Here is a 20,591-nt window from a genome sequence, read left to right as displayed (position 1 = left end):
AGATCCAGGTTAGAATTGATCTTCGGTATCCCATGCTTGTTGTAAGAGTCGACTAACGAGAATCGGGTGGTCAGGCTCGCTTGGTTGACACATGTATTCACATCTCACCTGCATAGATTGTTGCTCATGCTGTTGATCATTAGATTGTCTGGTCAAGACTTGGTTATTGACAGACCATATAGCATGAATATTGTTGAGTGCGATATAAAACTTAAAACTCACTAACTCACCCTATACTGAGTAAACAATTAAGACAAACGGATGATCATATTGATCCCTTAATCCAGTAGGTTTATGTGCTGTTTGGGGTAACAGTAATGGTCTTTTCACATTGTATCTATGTGTTGAATCAAACCTAGGTCTTCAGTGGGACAAGCAAATGCTGTAACTGCTAGTGACGTGACAATTTAATATGCATTGATGCTTTGGTCCATGAGCCCCATACAGTAAACTGATACAAAGTTTTACATTGTTGTATAACTAGATACAGTAAATTGATACAAAGTTTTACATTGTTGTATAACTAGATACAGTAAATTGATACAAAGTTTTACATTGTTGTATAACTAGATACAGTAAATTGATACAAAGGTTTACATTGTTGTATAACTAGATAAAATAAATTGATACAAAGGTTTACATTGTTGTATAACTAGATAAAATAAATTGAAACTAAGGTTTACATTGTTGTATAACTCGATACAATACTTCAGATGGTTGAGAATACATCATTGTTATATTTTGAATATTGCCAAATCACGATATCTTGTTTCCTTGTTTCCATATGTTTTTCTGAAATTCTTGTTCTGGGTACTGTGTCAAACATAGTGTTCATATTTTATGAACATTGAAAAATGCTGGCGGAATTTGAGGAAATACTTTAAAATGGTTTTGTTTTGGTCTTGATGTGTTGTATAGTTGGTGTTAGAATTCACTTCGTATCGCCACTTTAGTTCACAGTACTTTGGCAATATGTCTTGACTATTACAGTTTGTATGCCAATACTAGCACTAGCGACCACTAGACTATCCAATCAACACCCACCGCAGTGAAATGAGTGAGTGGTTTTATGCCGCTTTTAGCTATGTTTCAGCGATATCATGGTGGGAGACACCAGGAATGGGCTTCACAGATTATCCTCATATTGGGAGTCGAACCAAGGTCTTTAGCATAACAAGCAACCACTTTAGCCACTAGGCTACCTCAGTGATATCACAGTGAAATGAAGCCATTTCTTATGCCTTATCTGTACATCCCACCATGATATTCCAAATTATTTGAAATTGACACAAATATCCTTTCATGTTCTAAATTAAAAAATGCTAACCTCCACCCAGAAAAAAAGGGAAAGTCCATGATCAGCGTCCTTGTTTCATCATTACAAGTTTGTAAGGATGGCAACACCTAGGTTTTACAGCTGTCTCAAAAGTTGAGTTTTGTCAGCACAGATATAATGGCTCTGCTTCTCTCATTATTTTATCATGGAAGGTTTTGGATCACAAGGTAGACAGTCAGATCCTGTATGCAAAGGTAGGTGAATGTTGTATTTCAATCGTTCTTCGAACGCCATACTGACGTAAATGAATGAAGCAAATTACATCTGTTCCCAACATGAGTTCTGCAATTTGGTGTGAAATTAATTTGGACTATGGTTTCAATATTTCTGATTAACTTTCCTTATTCATCTGATTGTTTGTCTTGTATCACCTGCACACAGTTCAGACGGTAAGGTCAACGTCTTGTAGGATGGTAGTGGTTAGAGCAGAAGGTCGCGGCTCAATTCTCAGCCATGTTATACCAAATGATGTTAAGATATGGTACTTGTTGGTCTTTGCCACTCAGCATTAATGGGTACAACAAAGACTGGTCGGTTCGGAGTCAGTGTCTGAGTAGGGTATTCATGCTTCACTTTGGCATGGTGTGAGTGTGCGTCCATTCACATTTGTCTTTTTCGGAGCAGAATTTTAAAACTGTCCAATATTTCTTCACCAAACTTTGCACATAGATAGATCTGGTGTTATACTGCTGCTTTTTGGTAGTTTTGTAGTTCTGGATTAAATATTTTGGCATTTCCAGGCAACAAGTTTGACTTAAACTGAAATTGGTGGATGTCCTCTTAAAAACAATTGCCTGTTTCTTCACCCAATTTTGTACATAGGTAGGTCTAGTGGTGAACTGGTGCCTTTTGGCAGTTTTAGATTTCTGAATAATCTTTTTTCTCTTTTTTTTTTGCGTTTTCATGGAAACAAGTCGGCTAAAATTGGTGTTAGTGCTCCTTTCAGGAGCAGATTTTTAAAACCTTTCATTACTTGCCTTCTATTTTCTATATACTGGCCAAAACATTTGACATAATCATACCTCGTTGACATATACTTTTTGCTATTGTTGGGGATATTGATGACTTTGTAATGACACTTGTAATATTGGGTATAATCACTGATGTGTGCTCAGAGAGCTACTTTGGAAAGATACTTGTGAGGGGATTTCAAGAACCAGATTTCAACATCAGATTGAGCTGAATTGGTGTAGATAAATAGTGACTTATGGGATGAGCGTAAAATTGACAATGGGCAGAATGAAATTTATTAGCTCGTCCACAGGAACACAGAAATAGTCCAAATACGTTTTTGTAAAAGTTTCTGCTAGCTGGGTTCTGTTATATTGTTACGGTAATGGTGTTTGCAATGTAGTTACATTGACAATTTGATGATTATGGTACACTATGCAATAACAGTTACTGTATTCAAACAATATTGCAACATAGTATCAGTGATAACATTTAAGTGCCTGTGACTCTCATTTTGTAGTCCTGGACCCCTGAATATATAGAGCATGAGTTCACCGACCCTCAAATGTGGTACCTGACATAAATTCCTGTGAAACATCAAAGCATGTCACTGATTCAAATAAAAACCTAATGTCTCAAATGGCAAAGACCTCAGTCAGTTGGTTCTGAACAGTCGTAAGAGAAAATGGCAGCCAACAGTTTATTCATTAGTGGAAGCAAGGGTGACAGACAAGGTAGCCACTTTAGACTTGATCATCATGGACCCTTGCTGATATAGAGAGGCAACTAATTGGACCAGCTGATAGGTCTCACAAACTGGAGACGTGTACCTGATCATATCCTAGTAATGTGGATCAATAGATCAGTGCTCATGATATCAATCACTGGGATGTCTGATCCAAGTTTGATTATTCAGATGCTGCAATCACATTTGTGGAAAATTACTGAATGAAGGATCAAACAGTGAATAGGCTTGGGTGGTACACCTGATCATATCCTCAAATTATGTATACCAGTTCATCAGTACTCATCATACCAATCACTGGATTGTCTGATCCAAATTTGATTATCCACAAGTTGCCATTATGTTCGTGGAAAATTATTGATTAAAGTGTAAATAAGTACAAGAAAGTGTTCATGTGAACCTTCTGAACTAGGACTATCAGCAGGGATACAAGTTTGTATTCATTTCCATCATAATATCAAAGATGGTGTCCGATGTTCTTCATCAGGAGAGATCTTAACTACTTCTCCAAGTTATTACCATCATGGAGGTTATTGACCTTATCAATCCCAGCTGACTGACCAATCATGGACAAATCAAACAGCTATGATGGATAACCATTGGTCATGGACAGAGAGACTGCTGATTGGAGCTTGATAGTATGACATTATGACAAAGTGTGTCTGACAGTGATGGAGCACATGTTTACATGTCAAAGATCTGCTCTGTAAATAGCCCATGAGGCCACTTGCATGCAGTTCCATCGATAAAACGTCCCAAGGATTAAGGTGCAGATACATACAGCTCTTGTAACTTAATGCCTCAAGGAAATCAGATTTCTTCAATCAGCAAAGCGGCCATTTATGTAGTCAGGACCATATTGAAGCTAGGACCATGCAGTATCATGGTTCATCCTCTGTACAAGACAAGTTCTTTTGACCAGAGCAAGGCTTCAGCTTTGATCCTATTAATGCATGTTTTCACCTACTTCTCACGTAGTTGATCCAGCTACGGTTGTTTTCATTGACCTTAGTGGAAGGACCGAATCATATTTCAGAATTTCATGGTCACAGAAGTACAGATAAGCTGCGTATCTGCGTAAATTATGTCAATAGTTTTATCTTGTCTCTTCTGATTCCCCACTTTCTTCTTACTGAGAATGTCAAACTCATGTGATACTTTGCCGTACTAAGTCTTTATCTCAGATACTACTGAATGAGATGTATAGAAATTACCAATCGTTGTGAGTGCAAAGTGATGGAAGTGAGATAATTTAAATATTTTGCTCTAGTCATCCTCAAAGTCTGGATATATTTTTGTACCTGTGCTTCAAACAATTCAAAATTAAGGTGTTCGGTAAGGTACATACATTGTTGCTGGTCCGTCAGGGTCCATGGTTTGATGTACCCTCGTGACCAGTGAACAGCTTATAATAATATGACTCAATTCCTGTTTTTGTAAATGCTGAATAAATTGGATCTTACATGCATATGCAAAAGTGTCAAATCTTAGCGTGGAGGTTATGCTGAGGATAGATCAAATAAACGATGAATATTGAGACCTCCTATTTCAGTACATGAATTTTGCAACGCGCAGTCTTTCTTGTTATTTTTCATCTTACTGATCAAATATAAATAACAAACATGTAAACCAACATTTAAGCATTATTATAGTTTTAGAATTTATGGAAAATGGCAAAATACCCCATGTGAGTGTGAGTGAGGTGAGTGCAAATTATTTGGTTATTCAAAGGAAAAATATGTTTACCAGCACCCAATTAAAGGTCACATGCAACGTAACTTTGCAGATTCTGACACCTTTCGGTATGCACAAAATATTGCACTTTTGATTTATGATCATACGCTTATAATTTCATTTATTTGTCTTTTTCTTAATCAGAAATGCATTTTATATACCATGAATAAGTGATAATTGTGTTTTAATAACGTTTTATTTTTTGGTTGCATGTGACCTTTAAAACTAAAGAATAAAAACACAGAATATTTACAAACATTTCATCCTGTCACATTATGTTGGAAAAGAAAGTGACAGTTTAGTTACATTGGATGAATGTCTTCATGATGTCAAATCTTGGTATGATTCTGACATACTCTCAGGTGATGTTAACTCCAGGACAGGTACCATTGGTGACTGTATTATTGATGACAGTGCTGATTATCTTCCAGGCGGTGAGTGGTATGGTACGAAGGGATGTCAATAAGTTTTGAGCCTTGCATAGAAAAACACAAAATATTGGTATGAACCACATTTATTTTTCAACATAGTCCCCTTGTGAGTCAAGACAGTTGTTCCATCTTTTCTGCCAGGCGCTGATGCCATCTCTGTTCTTTGGGAACAGATGGTAATCACTTGGTGCCAGGTCTGGAGAGTAGAGGGGATGCGGCAAGATTTCGTACCCGCATTCCTGGACAGCAGCGGCTGCAACGTGAGAGGTGTGTACTGGAGCATTGTCTTGATGTAGAAGAATACCACATCTGATCTTGCCCTGGCGCTTCTCCTTGATTGGCTGTCGCACTTGCCTCAACAAGTTAGCGTAATATTCCCCATTCATTGTTCTTCCTTTTGGTAAGTAATCTATGTGGATGACGCCTTTGCTATCCCAGAAGACTGTCACCATTACCTTCTGCACTGATCTGGAGGCTTTGAACTTTTTGGTCCGGGGAGAAGTGACATGTTTCCATTCCATGGATTCTTCTTTGCTCTCAGGATCATAGTGGTGGATCCAGGTTTCATCACAGGTTACTAGCCTAACGTGAAAATCTTCTGGATTCTTGTTGTATCTGGTTAGCATGGATTTGCTTATGGTGACCCTTGTTTGCTTCACTTCATCTGTAAGCATTTTTGGCACCCATCTTGCGCACACCTTAGACATGACGAGATGTTCATGAAGAATTGTCTCGATGGATCCGTGTGAAATGCCTGTGGTCTCCTCTAACTCATGGAGTGTGATTCGACGATTTTCCAGCACAAGTCTATGCACTCTGTCTATGTTTTCCTGACTAGTGCTTATTGTTGGGCGACCTGGACGGGGGTCATCTTCAAGACTCTCTCTACCATGCTTAAATTCATTGACCCATTGTTTGATGGTAGCAGATGAAGGGGAAGACTTCCCATAAGCTGCTGAAAACCTTTCTTCAGTGTTCTTCGCCGAGTTTCCTTCAAGTACTGAAAACTTAATTACTGCTCTATACTCAATTTTATTCATTTTCACTGCCGTGAGGGGGGTCTCTTTCTGTCAATGTGAGCTGTTCAATATCTTCTGAGAGTAGGATACCAATACTTATATATCACATCAGCTACACCCCAAGGTTCAATGTCGTACCGTAGGCTGTGACACCTGGGTATAAAAAATGCTCAAGGCTCAAAACTTATTGACATCCCCTCGTAACTCATCTCTGTGGCCAGCAGGACCAGACTTATCACTACCTGTAATGGATGACATTTTTTAAGGGCTGCTTGATATTTGATGAGATGTGCATGAGTGTTCATTTGAGGTCCACTAGTCTAAAAGTCATGTATCAGATTCGACTGTCTAGGGTGATAATTAATAATTAAAATGGTAGCGTTTGAAACACAAACAACAGACTGGCATCCTTACAGCCCTGACCTGTTATCAAGACTTGCCTCTTTAAAAGAGAGAATTGCTGTACGTCCATGGGCTCAGTATTCAGTATGTTAGTATCTGGACATACGCTGCTTGAATTTTGCGTTTTATCCACTTTGTATTCAATGTAATTTCAATTCTGAAATTAGGTTAATGATAACTGCTGTTCAATGCTCATCTGAGGAACTGTTTTGACTCTGGAGTTTTTTGTTTTTGTGGGGTTTTTTTATTTCTTTTTAATTATTTTTCCGGGGGAGGGGAATGTGTTGGTTTTGAGTACAAAGAAGTTTAAAGTCTTGGAGATGAATTTCTTTTTGTCTTGTGACGTGTTACCATGTTTGCTATGATAATTTTGTTTATTTTATTTGCCTCCACATCTTACCTATACGACCTCCTGAATATTGTTTACATTTATAATGCAAGGTCAGATAGTTCAGTTTATGGGATTTGTTTTCAGTTTAAAGTTATTGTTGTTCTCAGAAAAGAATCACTCAGCAGACGTGGAGTTAAAAATGCTTAATGTTATCCTTCATTTTGATATATTCCTTTTCATGTTTCCACTTTTTGTTTATTTATTTTTAAGACCTACTCAGAAATGTTCCAGCTATATTACAGTGGTAAATATTCAACCAGATAATCCAGTGGTTGACATCATGGCCATAGATTGACACAATTTGCATATATGTTGGCATGTCATGTTCTTCAAAGGAGAGCTGGTGGGGTAGCTCTGTGAGTGGTTAAAGTTTTGCCTCATCATCATGCAGACGTTCCAGGCTAGATTCCCCACATGGGTACAATGTGTGCCAATGTGCATAAGGATTTAAAGGTAATGAACACCACTAGTGATATATATGTACAATATATTATTTCAAAAAGTATTACATATAAAAAAAATTAAAAATGTAATTACCACGATGTAATTCCCATGAAACCATAGCAACACAGAGTCAAAGGTGATCCCTGTTTACAAGAATTATCATAGCCAAGAAGGGTCTATAAACAGCATTGTTTCTGTGACAGAGCTATTCAAAGTGTAGGAGAAAAAGGAGCTGACATGTATGCTTATAATGTTAGACTTATTGCTGATGTACATCTCAAAATTTGGCTTAGACCTTGTGCAAGTTTGACTCATGGGTTCACTTGGTAATATTGGGTTGCACCAGTGCATGTAACAAAGCCTTAAATCAAGCCTGATATGTATTTACCAGTACGTGAAGGTGTTAATGTCATAAACATACATGTATATTGCTCTGCAGTCTTTGTGTAAGTTCAGTATGACTGTTCTTCTTCGCATACTCATGACTAGCATGGAGCATTATATGTCCACCTTTAGGATGAGGTACAAGTTGACCTGAACTTTAGCATTAACCATGGTTAATGATGTACTGCACACTTCATACTGAACTATTTATCACCAAAGTCCAATTATTTATCTGCTCCTTCCAAGGCTTTGAACAGTTGGTTTCATGGTAACGTCTTTTTTTTTCTTGATCAGTGAAAGCATTTCTGTTAGTAATTTTGTTAGTACATGGTTCAACTACATCACTGGTAGATTGCCAGTAAACATGTTCACAGCTGATTGCTATGTCCAGCTCTGTAAACATGAACAAATACACATGGCATTATCTTAATTCCTGCATATAATACAATGCCCAACAAAAACAAATTAGAACTGAAAAAGTAAATAATCTTTTCTAGTGATGTTTAATTGCAAATTCCAAATTTGACATCTTCACTGACAGACTTTTCCCTTGTTCATTTATGCGAAATGATAGGATGTCCTTTTCTTACTGGTCACCATGCAGAAGAAAAGTTTGATGAAAGTGTATGCATAGATGAGCCGACCCTCAGCACTTTTGGGGCCTTCAAAATTTGACTTATCAACGATAATATATGGTAAAAATGTGAGAAGCCCGTTGCTTGTCTCCCCTATCATGTAATTGCTGGAATATTGCTAAAAGCGGCTTCAAACTAAATTCACTCACTCACACAAAGACTCTCAGGTTTTTATTGTCTGCTATCTGTAAACCGAGACAGAGAGGCCCTGTTAGTTCACAAATACACATGGAGAAAAATGTATCCCCGTTGTGGATGCTAATAAGTTGCCAGTCACAGCCCACTCATGTCACCATAATTACCAGATGCGGTGTTCTTCTGTCACTTCTAATAATCAGAATCATTCAGATCATTACACATCCCCAGTTGATCTCTGCTTTTCTGAACAATGTATTAGGATAATGAGCACCCTGAGACTAGCTGACCACAGGAGCGGCCCAGGCTATTCATCAAGAGTTAATCACAGGGGACTGTTTAGCAGAGGTCAGAAATGGATTCTTGTAATATGACTACCAGACCAAGTTAGCCAAATTTGTGTGGGTTATGCTCAGACTTGATTATCGAGTGAGTTGATCATATTGATACTGTAGTATCGATGTTCAAACAAGGATTCAGAGACCAAGGTTTCCTTGGCCTGGTTGCCTCTGGCGAGATGTCCCGGGCAGGTTGTTTCAGGTTGGATGTGTCAGACATGGTGCCTATGGCAGGTTGCCTTGAGCAAGAGAAGTACCAATTTGTACATCTTAAAATTGATGTTTATGTATTAAAATTTATCAGTTTTCATAGTAGAGTAACTTTGGTGCCAACTTTATGAATAGTTTTTGTGTGGATTGATCCATTTGTCATATATAGCCAAAGTATTTGGAGCCATGTTTATGTACAGAATACATTATAAAACATATATCGTTAGTTAATAGTTGTACTCAGCCAGCACATTTGCATCAGTGTGTGAAGCTTGAAAGTAGTTCCTGTTTGGTAAACTCATTTGCATATTTATTGGATTGCAACACAAAGTATATTGGATTGGATAATGGCTCCCATGATACTTACCGTTTATGTGATGAAATCATTTAGTCATATTTTCAACAAAAATATATTTGAGTGAGAACCTTTTGTGCAAAATGTTTCCTGAATATGTTGCACATTTGAGATTTGAAACTAAGAGACGACTAATGGGATCGGGTGGTCAGGATCGCTGACTTGGTTGACCCATGTCATCGGTTCCTAGTTGCGCAGATCGATGCTCATGCTGTTAATCACTGGATTGTCTGGTCCAGACTCGATTATTTACAGACCGCCACCATATAGCTGGAATATTGCTGAGTGCGGCATAAAACTTAACTCACTCACTCCCTCCCTTTCTGCAATGATAAACCCATAATGAAGCAAGTCTATGTTTCTTCAGGATCACCCATTTTAACTTGAAAGGAATTATTTTTTTCTATGAAAATGATATATACTCAGAGACTGAGCATTAGTCTGAACAAAACACTGTCCATTATGACTCAGTAGATGATATATCAGCATGGGAGCTAGAAGCGAAAGAAAAACCCAGAGTGATGCAGAGAAAGTCTATGATCAAAATACCAGAAACACATGAAACATGCTTTGTATTTTTGTTATTCCTATTCAAGCTTTTTGGCTGTACATTCATCTATGACTTGGACACAAGTCACTTCCTTGTTGAGCATCACCACAGAGCAAATCGATGGCTTCTTCGTGACAGATTTCACACACACCTCATCACATAAAAAGCAGTTGTTGTCACTACAAAATGTATTTCTCATGGTGAACATATTAGTGGTCTGAACTCAGTGGTTCCTTTTATTTAGTAATTAATGTTTGATATTGTCAATAAGAGCATGCATTAGAGACATTAGGCAGGAATGTTCTCATTGTCTGTGATTAGAAACAGAATGGAATTAATAAATAATGTCTTTTTATGAACATTTTGGATTATATTCAGTCTTCAGAGAGAGAGAGAGAGAGAGAGAGAGAGACTACTGAGGCAGAAACATAATAAAACACTGTAAGTTTGTTTTTGGAGTGCACAGAAAGTCATGTTTTCGTCTTTGTTTACCTTCCATTAACTTATATGAATTAATGATGATGACGAGTGAAGCTCCAAGTAAAATTCCTCATCAGCAACCCAGGCTTGTCACCAGAGTGACTCAGTTTGGTTTTACACTGCTTTTAGCAATATTCCAGCAATATCACAGAAGGGGATGCCAGAAATGTGCTTCACACATTGTACCCAAGTGGACCTATGATTTGGGTTAGAATTGATCTTCAATAATCCATGCTTGTCATAAAAGGTGACTAACGGAAACAGGTGATCAAGCTCACATGTCATCATATCCTAAATGCATAGGCCGATGTTCATACGTTTGATCACTAGATTGTCTGGTTCAAATTTGATTATTCTCAAACTGCTGCCATGTACTAGGAATATTGCTGAGTGCAGTGTAAAACTAAACTCACTCACACTCTATAACCGTGTGGGGAATCGTACCCAGATCCTCAGCGTGATGAGCGAACACCAGGCAACCCCACTGCCCCACATATCAAAAGAAGTGACAAACAGGACATAACGGCATGACTTTTTGTATGTTATTACAATAGGTCAGGCATCCAGAATGCTCATTTTAGCAACAGTTCCAAAGCACACTTTGTTTAGAGAAAATGTAACAAAGTATTTGGACAGTTGTTGATTTGATAAAGCTATCCATATTTTGTTATGTGTTTATGTGGGCCTGTGTGTAGTGTCCAGACCACAAAATCAGTTCAAGTTAAGCAACGGTCGGCACGAAAGGTCTTCAGATGGGTGACTGTTTTGCAGCTTGACTACTGACTTTCTAGGACATTATCATGCCCCACAACAAAGCACATGTGATGCTTGTGGTCTCACCTTAGACAAGTGAGTTTGTTTAAATATGACTCTGTTCACCCAGCAGAAAATGGGTACCCGGTGGGATGTCATGTGACTTCATGGGTTATCAAGGATGATAATGAACCTTGTAGAAGTACGTATTATTATTATGATTTCTATGATTTCACGTCAGAATGAAAATCCAGGGTTGGTGGAAACACAGAACAAATACAGACAATCTTACTTTAGATCCAGGGGTAGCCTAGCCTAGTTCAGTTTTAGTGACTCACAGTGGGTACTCTATATGAAGCACATTTCTGATGTATGCTGTCATGATATTGCTGGGATTTTGTCTTTACAAGCTAACTGACATCTCAGACTGTTAGCAAGTGTTTCACTCAACTAAAAATTGCACAAATTAATGACCATAGTTTTCTTTGAGAACATGAAATGATTTGTATGAGTGGAGTTTCGGATTTTCATATTCAAGAAAAAATATGGGAATATATGTATGAAGGTGAAGGGGTAGTGACAAAACATTTGTTGTACGTTTATCAATGTCTGGTTGCCATTGGTATCTTGTTTGGTAAAAAGAACCTTGATGGCACACTATTGATTAAATGATGTGTCCGCCCTCTATTTACCTTTCTGTCCAAAGAGCTAAGACAGTCTTGGCCATGTTGTGGGATGCTGTGTCCCTGACATTCATCTTCAGCCCGAGAACATAAAACAAATTCTGTACTGGAGATACATCATTGGATTTATTTGAACAATACAATATCAGATGTTTATTTTCTGAGATAATTAGTAACAACCTGATTCATGTTGTAGGGCATTGTCATCTTGTAGATGTAATTAACCTTTAGCCTGCTGAATTAATTTCAGCATAAGGCGCTGAGAAGAGGGTGGGAGATTTCAAACAGTCGGTGTGTCACTAAATAAGGAACAACTGAAAAAATATTCAGCCCATTAATACTAGATAGAAAAATAAACATTATTATCAAAAAATATCCAGACAATTTCAAACGTACAGATATTAATTGCAAGACAAACATAAATAAAGTAAATTTTATTGAATTTAACTGAACTGCTCGATTGACAGCCGGATGCATTTTATATTAGGAGCCGTATAAATTGTTCAATTATCGCAAACCGATTTCAATATTCTTACTACTGATATTTCATAAGTATCTGACTTTAATTTCGTATATTTGTATCGGCAAATATCCGCGCGACGACCAATTAAAAATTAATTCTGAAAAAAATAATCGAAAACGTTCGTCGTAAACAAATCATATTTTCGATGCCATGACAGGTCTCACTGAAATGGCACGATTACGTTTATTTAAACGTGTCATGTCATGAAAATAGCAGAATAAAATACATGATTTATAAACATTCATGAGTGCAAATTTCAAGTGTTATGGTTCAATAAGTTTTGCACAAACCCGCAAAAAGACGGTGTTAGATCGTGTTACACGTACGAAAAACAAACATGGCGCGCTTCGTCCAACTCCTTTATAAAATATAGCTTTTTTAGTCAGAAGAAATATTACAGAACTCTTCTGTGTAAGACCTGGCGAAAGAGGGAGCATTTCTCATTCTACAAGTGTTCCATGTATCATTTTCCGTTTAGTATGACGAGAGACATATGAAAATTAAGATCGTGAAATCTAACTTGTTTTCTAGTAAATGCAAAGGTCACCGGATGTGATGTCACAGACAGGGATTGTCTGAGGAAATTCATTCGTTATTGAATATTAACAGAAAAGTTGGAGATATTTCGTCTAACAAACCCAACTTTAGCACAAATAACTGTCTAAAATGATTAATCAGAGCTCATAGATTTTTCTTGGTGTATTTTTTACTATATAATTCGCAAATAGCCGAACCAGTTTGACCTTGTATGCTCCCGTGACCCGGAAACAGTAGTCGATCAACACTGCCGATGCAAGTTTTTCAGCATCTTTATTTGAATGTTTGTTCATATTAGGCACATTACTCTATTGTCCACTGAATATAATGACAGCAAAGATATAATTGTGATGCATGTTGATCCTAGCTCATTCTGTTTTTTGACATGGTCCGACACAAAAACGTTTACAAACATCATTCTCAACAACAGGTGCGCGGATATGGGCGTGGCATTTGTGTTTCAAAATAACATTCATGCTTTTCTTTTTGTGACGATTTAGTGTAGTAGCAACTGCAGTATACATGTTTTATTAACTAAAATATATTTTCAGTTATAGTTTCACATAACATCGGAGATGATTTGATAAATATTGCGTTCAAATTACATGATTGGAAAAATTATATGTCTCACTTCAGAACAAGTTGAATTACATTCATAATTTTATGCAATAAATTAACGTTCTTGTTGAATAATTATGATAGATTTGTCAATGTTTTATGTTTCATAACTGGTTACAACTTTAAATCTTTTCATATGTTTTCAGATGTTAATTGATATTAATAATATAACAATTATTTTTCTCTCCAAAATACACAAGGGCAAAGACACTTAAAGTCTGTCAATGCATTAGCAACGTGTAAATAACCAAATTATAATTAATGTCTTTCAGTAATGTTGAAAACTGACAATTTTACACAATTCTTAAATACAACTACATGTATGCCATAAAATATATGGATAGATGTTACATATTATTTTGTGTATTTTATTTCTTTATAATATCATGCCAAAATGTACATCAAATACAAATGGGTGATGAGCTATTTTTGTTTTCAACAGTACCACTTTGTTTACTGAATTATTTTGAATCGCACATGACTAATGTCATTTATGTTGTTGCAGTAACAGTATATTTATCAGAAAATGTTATCATTTGATAAAAAAAGAAACCATATACATATAATAAGTTATATTGTCTCTGGTGAAAGTAAACAGGCTTCATGTTCTGTAAATATATATTACTCTACCTTATTGTCTTTTCCTGGGTCTAGGAGCAATGTCACAATATCAAATGAGTCTATTGAACTTTCAAGGATTGTTTCTGTTTGCTGAAGTGTCTGATGGTGATACTCCAATTATTTAGTGTTCAATAGCCTAAACCATCATAAAACAAGAAACATCAAGAACAGTCTTCTTTGAATAACAAAATGCCAAGGTCTTTGGTTTAAGATCTGGAAGCATTTGATATATATGTCTTTGTCATATAAGTATTGCAATGAAAAAAATCTAAATTGAAATCATAATGAATAGTTCCAAACTGGACAACAAAAACCACTCACCGCAGAGCTCAGTATTAGGAAAAAAGAAATCTACTTGTCCCTGGTGCCACCACATGATTACCTTGATGCCACAGACTAACACAGGTTGCACCTCCTGCTCAGCACTTAATTATCTGTCACTTGTAGTTTTGATATTCCATATTCAAAACATCACTACAACAAAATTATTCTAGGTCTGGTATGATAATTTCATATTACGTCATAAAATTTCATCACAAGAAAAAAATGAGTCTGTCTTTCAATCACTGTCAGTGTAATCACTGCTCCAAGAGTTTGGATCATCAGTCTGTTATAACAGTAAAATAAGAACATAGACACTTTAAAAAGTATGGCCATAAACATGAGGTACATTTTGCAGTTCAGATTGCACTAGTGCAATATCTAAAAGCTTTATGGAGCCACGGACTGAGCCACATGACATGATTTTTTTTACACAAATATGCACACACGTCAAACAATTTGATCTGAAACATTACCTGCATTATACTAGGTAGAATTAACTCCGAAAGCTCTGCCGTTTGGAGTAACAAAATAATTTCAATTTTGCTCCAAATTCGTGAACAAAAGATGTGGTGTTTAGCTGTTTTAATGTCTAAAATAAATACTGATTCTCTAAGACGATGACAGTTGTTTTCTAAGCAGTAATTAATTTTTATGAAATACATTTACTGTACGTTACATTCTCACACTAGCTCTGGTTTCGTTCGTTTCTGCACAAGGAAAAATGATTTTTTTCATGACATCTTCAATCATCAAAATTGTACTTCTTGTGACGATATACACAGAACATTATAATGTTATTGTTACGACACACTGACAATTTATAAGTCTCCCCGTGTCAGAACATTCTTCGAAAAAAATAGACCGCGAAAATCATCGACTTCGGATTTGCTAAACTAAAGATCAACACATCGACGGCTAACTTGAGGAGAAATACTACAACACAAGCAACAAATGACAACTGCTATTGAACACAACTAACAGTAAATAACTGAGGATGACTGAAAGGTAATTCTGGTGTATAGTATGGATCTTACGGGAATTTGAATCCGTTTAGAAAATGTATCAATGGTCGTTGTCAAACTCGTTCATATTTTACTTCCACGAGTGCCATGCCGTGTACGTGCTTCCGGTTTCATCAAGGGTGGGTACAATTACAAATATTGTGATATTGTTTCATGATCTGCATTATATAGGTATTGAGTCGTTTTCTTTCAATGTATATGTGTTCAGATTCTGCGTATGAACGCGTTTTTTCAAACAACCTTCGTATCTTGTAACTTAGAAAGACCGCGAGTTTGGCCACGCCCTTTCGGGTCACCTACGGCTGTCAACTTTGTGAATGTTGGAAGGTTTATCAAACAAAATCAAAATAAAATCGCTAAATATGGTAATTTCTGTGCAGAGACAATAACATTTACCTATTAACACCGTGTAATTAATTCCAGATAAAATAGTTGGATATGTCAAAAGGATGGCACATTCCCTTCGGCATCACGATGCATGTGGAGTTGTTTGTTTACCGCCGTTGCCATGATCGTTCCTGTTCGTCCAATCGATGATGTAACATTGAGATTGGTTTTGTTTATAATTATTTGAGCCGAAAGTTAGTAATTTTTAGAAAATGGGAAACTTATGGGCTTTCTCTTCGTCAAGGAACAAAAAATATGGATTAAACTATCAAAAAATATTTCATTATGAAGAAAATATTAGACTGGGTACCACACGATGGTGGTGCGCTGGAAGTCAACAATGGCCGTTACTTTCGACTGCGTGCGGAGAAATTCGGCGATCTCATTTTTATTTAGCGGGCGTTTCGTTTTAAGGTATACAAACGTATTGAACATTATGTATTTAAAAAGGTGAGAATTAGTACATTCCATACATAATTCATGTGACACGTAAATCCGACTCGTTGAATAATTATTGCAAGTTTTATTTGGAGATGTCACTATCCTGCACTCCTGTCGAATGGGTTCGACGGCAGCATTGAGAGGATTAATGGAACAGTGCAAGGATGATAGTGTTCTCAGCACCTGACTTGCCAATTAAACGTCCATTCCTAGTAACCACATCAGTGCACCTGTCCTGAGCTTTGTCACAGTTATTGGTTGTCTTGGTTGATCGCCACCCCACTGTCATGAAAATAGAGCAAGGTTCGATTCCCCACATATGTGTGGAATGTGAGGCCCATTTCTGGTAATTTGGCTGAAATATTGCTAAAATTGACACAAAATCCTCATTCGTTCACTCACTCACTCACTGACACACCCATATTTATTCAGTTACTCTCCCTTCCACAAACACACACACCACACAACACACATACACAAACAACACACAAACACACATATGCAAATTCAATCAGTTACTCTCCCATCCACACACATGCAAACACACACACTCTCTCTCTTTGTCTCTCTTACACACACACACTCACTCACACACACACTCACCATCTCACATACCAACTCACTCACACACTTGCACATCAACTCACTCACACACATATTAACTCACACACTCATGCTCATTAACTCACCCACTTACACACCGACTCACTCACACACATGCACATCAACTCACACACATCAACTCACTGATACACACACACCAACTCACCAACTCACTCAAACCAACACACTCACTCACCCACCCACTCAGCAACTCACTCACTCGCCTGTCGGCTCTACCCAATTTCCTTCTGCCACAGGCCAACTTTTTCAAACAAAACCTCAGAGTCCGTTGTTTATCCTTTACTTAATCCACAGAGATGCGGTGCCAGCTTGATGTTTAACACATTGCCTAACACTCCTGGTAATTTCAATAGGGTCTTCAGGGTTTGGACTTGTTTGTAAAAATAATGGAGGCTAATAATTTTGCACTGTGTTATAACTGGGGAGATTTACTGAAACATTCTATTCATACACAACGTCCAGAGTTGCCTGCCTCAGTTAAAGGGTGTCTTAAACACTGATTGTTGTAAGAAAGACATGACGCTTGGATCTTAATATGGTCCCATGCAATATATATCATATTTTGAATAAAGAATATGAAAAAGTCACCATTATCAACTCCAGACTAATATTTCTTGAGTCAAACTATATAATACAGCATAGAACATTGGCAGACTTCATAGGCACTGAATGTGATGATTGGATAAAACATGAAAAAATCTATATATGGCAGTCTTGAAATGTATAAGATATGTGATGTACCAGGCCAATTCTTTTTCATGTTTTACAGATCTGCTGGTTATATTTTTCTCAAGAATAAGAGAAAAAATATACTCTTCCCCACTCTAAATATAAAATCCTGTTTTTTTCTTGTTTTTTCTTAAAGTCACATGTCCTGTGGCAAGTAGTTGGTTCTTATTGAACCTGATGAAGGGGTTTGAAATGATCCAGAACATTGTGTGTCAAAGATTTATTCATAAGAGATATTGGTCATACATAACGACTTCTGAATGCCGCTGTAAGACTCAGCTCAGATCAGCTCAGCTCGCTCGCTCACTCACTCACTCACTCACTCACTCACTCACTCACTCACTCATTCACTCACTCACTTTATCAGAAGCTAGGAACCAGACAGCGTAGTACATGAAAACAACAATTTTCCAACACAATAATAATGCAGCACTAACCTTGACATGCCTTTAAATTTATCTAAATGAAAACTATGATATAAAGTGTTTGTGCATCATATAACGATGAACTTCAGAAAAACCTTGGAGTCAGGTTATCCTTTATAGAGACCACAGTAACAGTGTTCAATGATGATGACGACAATGCTGTTGATGATGATAATGGTGATGATAGCATTGATGATTGATGATGAAGATGATGATGACTTCAAACAGTAATTGAAGTAGACCCGTGAAGGTCCCGGGGCAGAATAGGCCTTCAGCAACCCATGCTTGCCATAAAAGATGAGTATGCTTGTCGTAAGAGGTGACTCGGGTGGTCAAACTCCCTGACTTGGTTGACGCATGTCACAGGTTCCCAATTCCGCAGATCGATACTCATTTTGTTGATCACTGGATTGTCTGGTCGAGACTCGACTATTTACAGACTGAAGCCATACAGCTGGAATATTGCCTGGTGCGGTGTAAAACTAAACTCACTCATTCAATAATTGTAGTACTGTCGAGTATGGATGACCTTCAGTAGAAATACTACACCTTCTTGTTTGCTTGATGTACCAGGTGGTCTGAGTTCATTGCCTGTAAGTAATTATGAAGTAATAATATGTGTCTCTCCCCACCTGTCATTAATCTCAATTTCCACCTGAGCCGTAGGAGTGATGAGCTTCATCAGTAAGACAAGAACATCATTTTGGACATTGCATGAGGTCATGCAAATGTCAACTGTCTTTACATGCATCAGTCATGTACTGACTGAAAGACAGGAGCTAAATGCCTTTTGTTTTTTGTTTCATGTTTGTTAGCACTGAATTAGTACTATTCAGGTTGGTTATCAGGAAAATGGATTATAATCAGTTTTCAGTTATTGATCTATAGGTAGAATGATAAATTTCTTGATTATTTCTAGAAATAGAGAACAGAAAAAAATTGTATATTTTATGTATCCAAGAGTTCCTTAGACAATGAAGAGCAAACCCAGTCTAACATGGTAACGAGTGTGGTAAATTGCAGAATACAGGTATATAGAGGGCCCAGTCATTTATTAAAAGCAATTCCCCATATGGATACACCGTGTGACGTCCATTCTGGCATGTTGTCATATTGCGACGCAGAACTAAAGTCTGTACTCTTGACTGGAAAAATAAGTTGTCTGATCAGAACATGAAGCATTTTGGTAGTAGATTATCGACATGATTCAAACAACGTTAGCCTCATGCAGCTATGTAGATACATGCACATGTAATTATTAAGACATTTTCCTGTCTATGTCAAAGTCAGTACATTTTACAACATGAAGGTTCCAAAACTATGCCATAGATCACCAGATGTTCAGTTTATGCTGAAGGTATTCCAAAGGTTAAGTGAAGGCAAATATTTTTGAAGTGGTTCCAAACTGTCAATCAAGTTGCCCAAATACTTATATTTATGAATGTAAACATCACTGTTTTTAACTATGATGACTGAGATTAAGAGCTAGTTTTAGAAACCCCCTGCTGAGTGTCTCATATTCTTTCATACTGAGTTAGCTGCAAGCCTCTATTTGTATGCGTGCAAAATTAGGCAGTAGTTAAGTATCTTTTCAGAGGCAATCAGTCATTTTGTCTACCTGTCATGAAATCTTGAATCTTTTGGTAACAGGATAATCCAGATCATATGCCAGTCTTCTCTTCTTATGAAATAAGAGAAGTGATCAGACTGGATATAAGTAATGTTTCCATCACAAGGGACATAACTCATTCTCCTCAGGGAAGTGCCATGATTGGGCAAAGACAAGCAAGCTTGAAATGGTGTGTGTGATGAGAAGATTTTCATTACCGAGATTTTGAAGACTGTCTAGCCTCAAGAACTGTATTTGGGACAAATTGTACAAGCCAGTTCAGATTGTTCCAAAGACACTAGTATTTGTTACCTGATAAGTTTTCCTGATATGAAAATTGGTGACTGGCTGTGTAGCCGTCTCAGACAGGCTGAGTAATCAATTAATAAGAACATTGTTGTATCAGACAGGCTGTGTATTCGAGTTATGACAACAGTGTTGTATCAGGCAGGCCATGTGACCAAGTCATAACAACATTGTTGTATCAAACAGGCTGAGTAATTGAGTTATAACAACATTGTTGTGTCAGACAGGCTGAGTAAACAAGTAATAACAACATTGTTGTATCAGACAGGCCATGTGACCAAGTTATAACAACATTGTTGTGTCAGACAGGCCATTTGACCAAGTTATAATAACATTGTTGTGTCAGACAGGCCATCTGACCAAGTTATAACAACATTGTTGCATCAGACAGGTCATGTGACCAAGTTATAACAACATTGTTGTATCAGACAGCCCTGTGACCAAGCTAA

The 20,591-nt window shown here is 37.1% G+C and overlaps 1 protein-coding gene across 1 annotated transcript in view; it reads left to right on the top strand.

Moving 5' to 3' along the window:
- Positions 1 to 20,591, top strand: part of LOC137259027 (probable ATP-dependent RNA helicase DHX35) — a 113,313-nt gene that overhangs the window by 86,585 nt on the left and 6,137 nt on the right. The window lies entirely within an intron of this gene.

This window comes from Haliotis asinina, chromosome 12, assembly GCF_037392515.1.
Source record: "Haliotis asinina isolate JCU_RB_2024 chromosome 12, JCU_Hal_asi_v2, whole genome shotgun sequence".
NCBI lineage: Eukaryota > Metazoa > Mollusca > Gastropoda > Lepetellida > Haliotidae > Haliotis > Haliotis asinina.
This window is presented reverse-complemented; position numbering and strand designations above follow the sequence as displayed.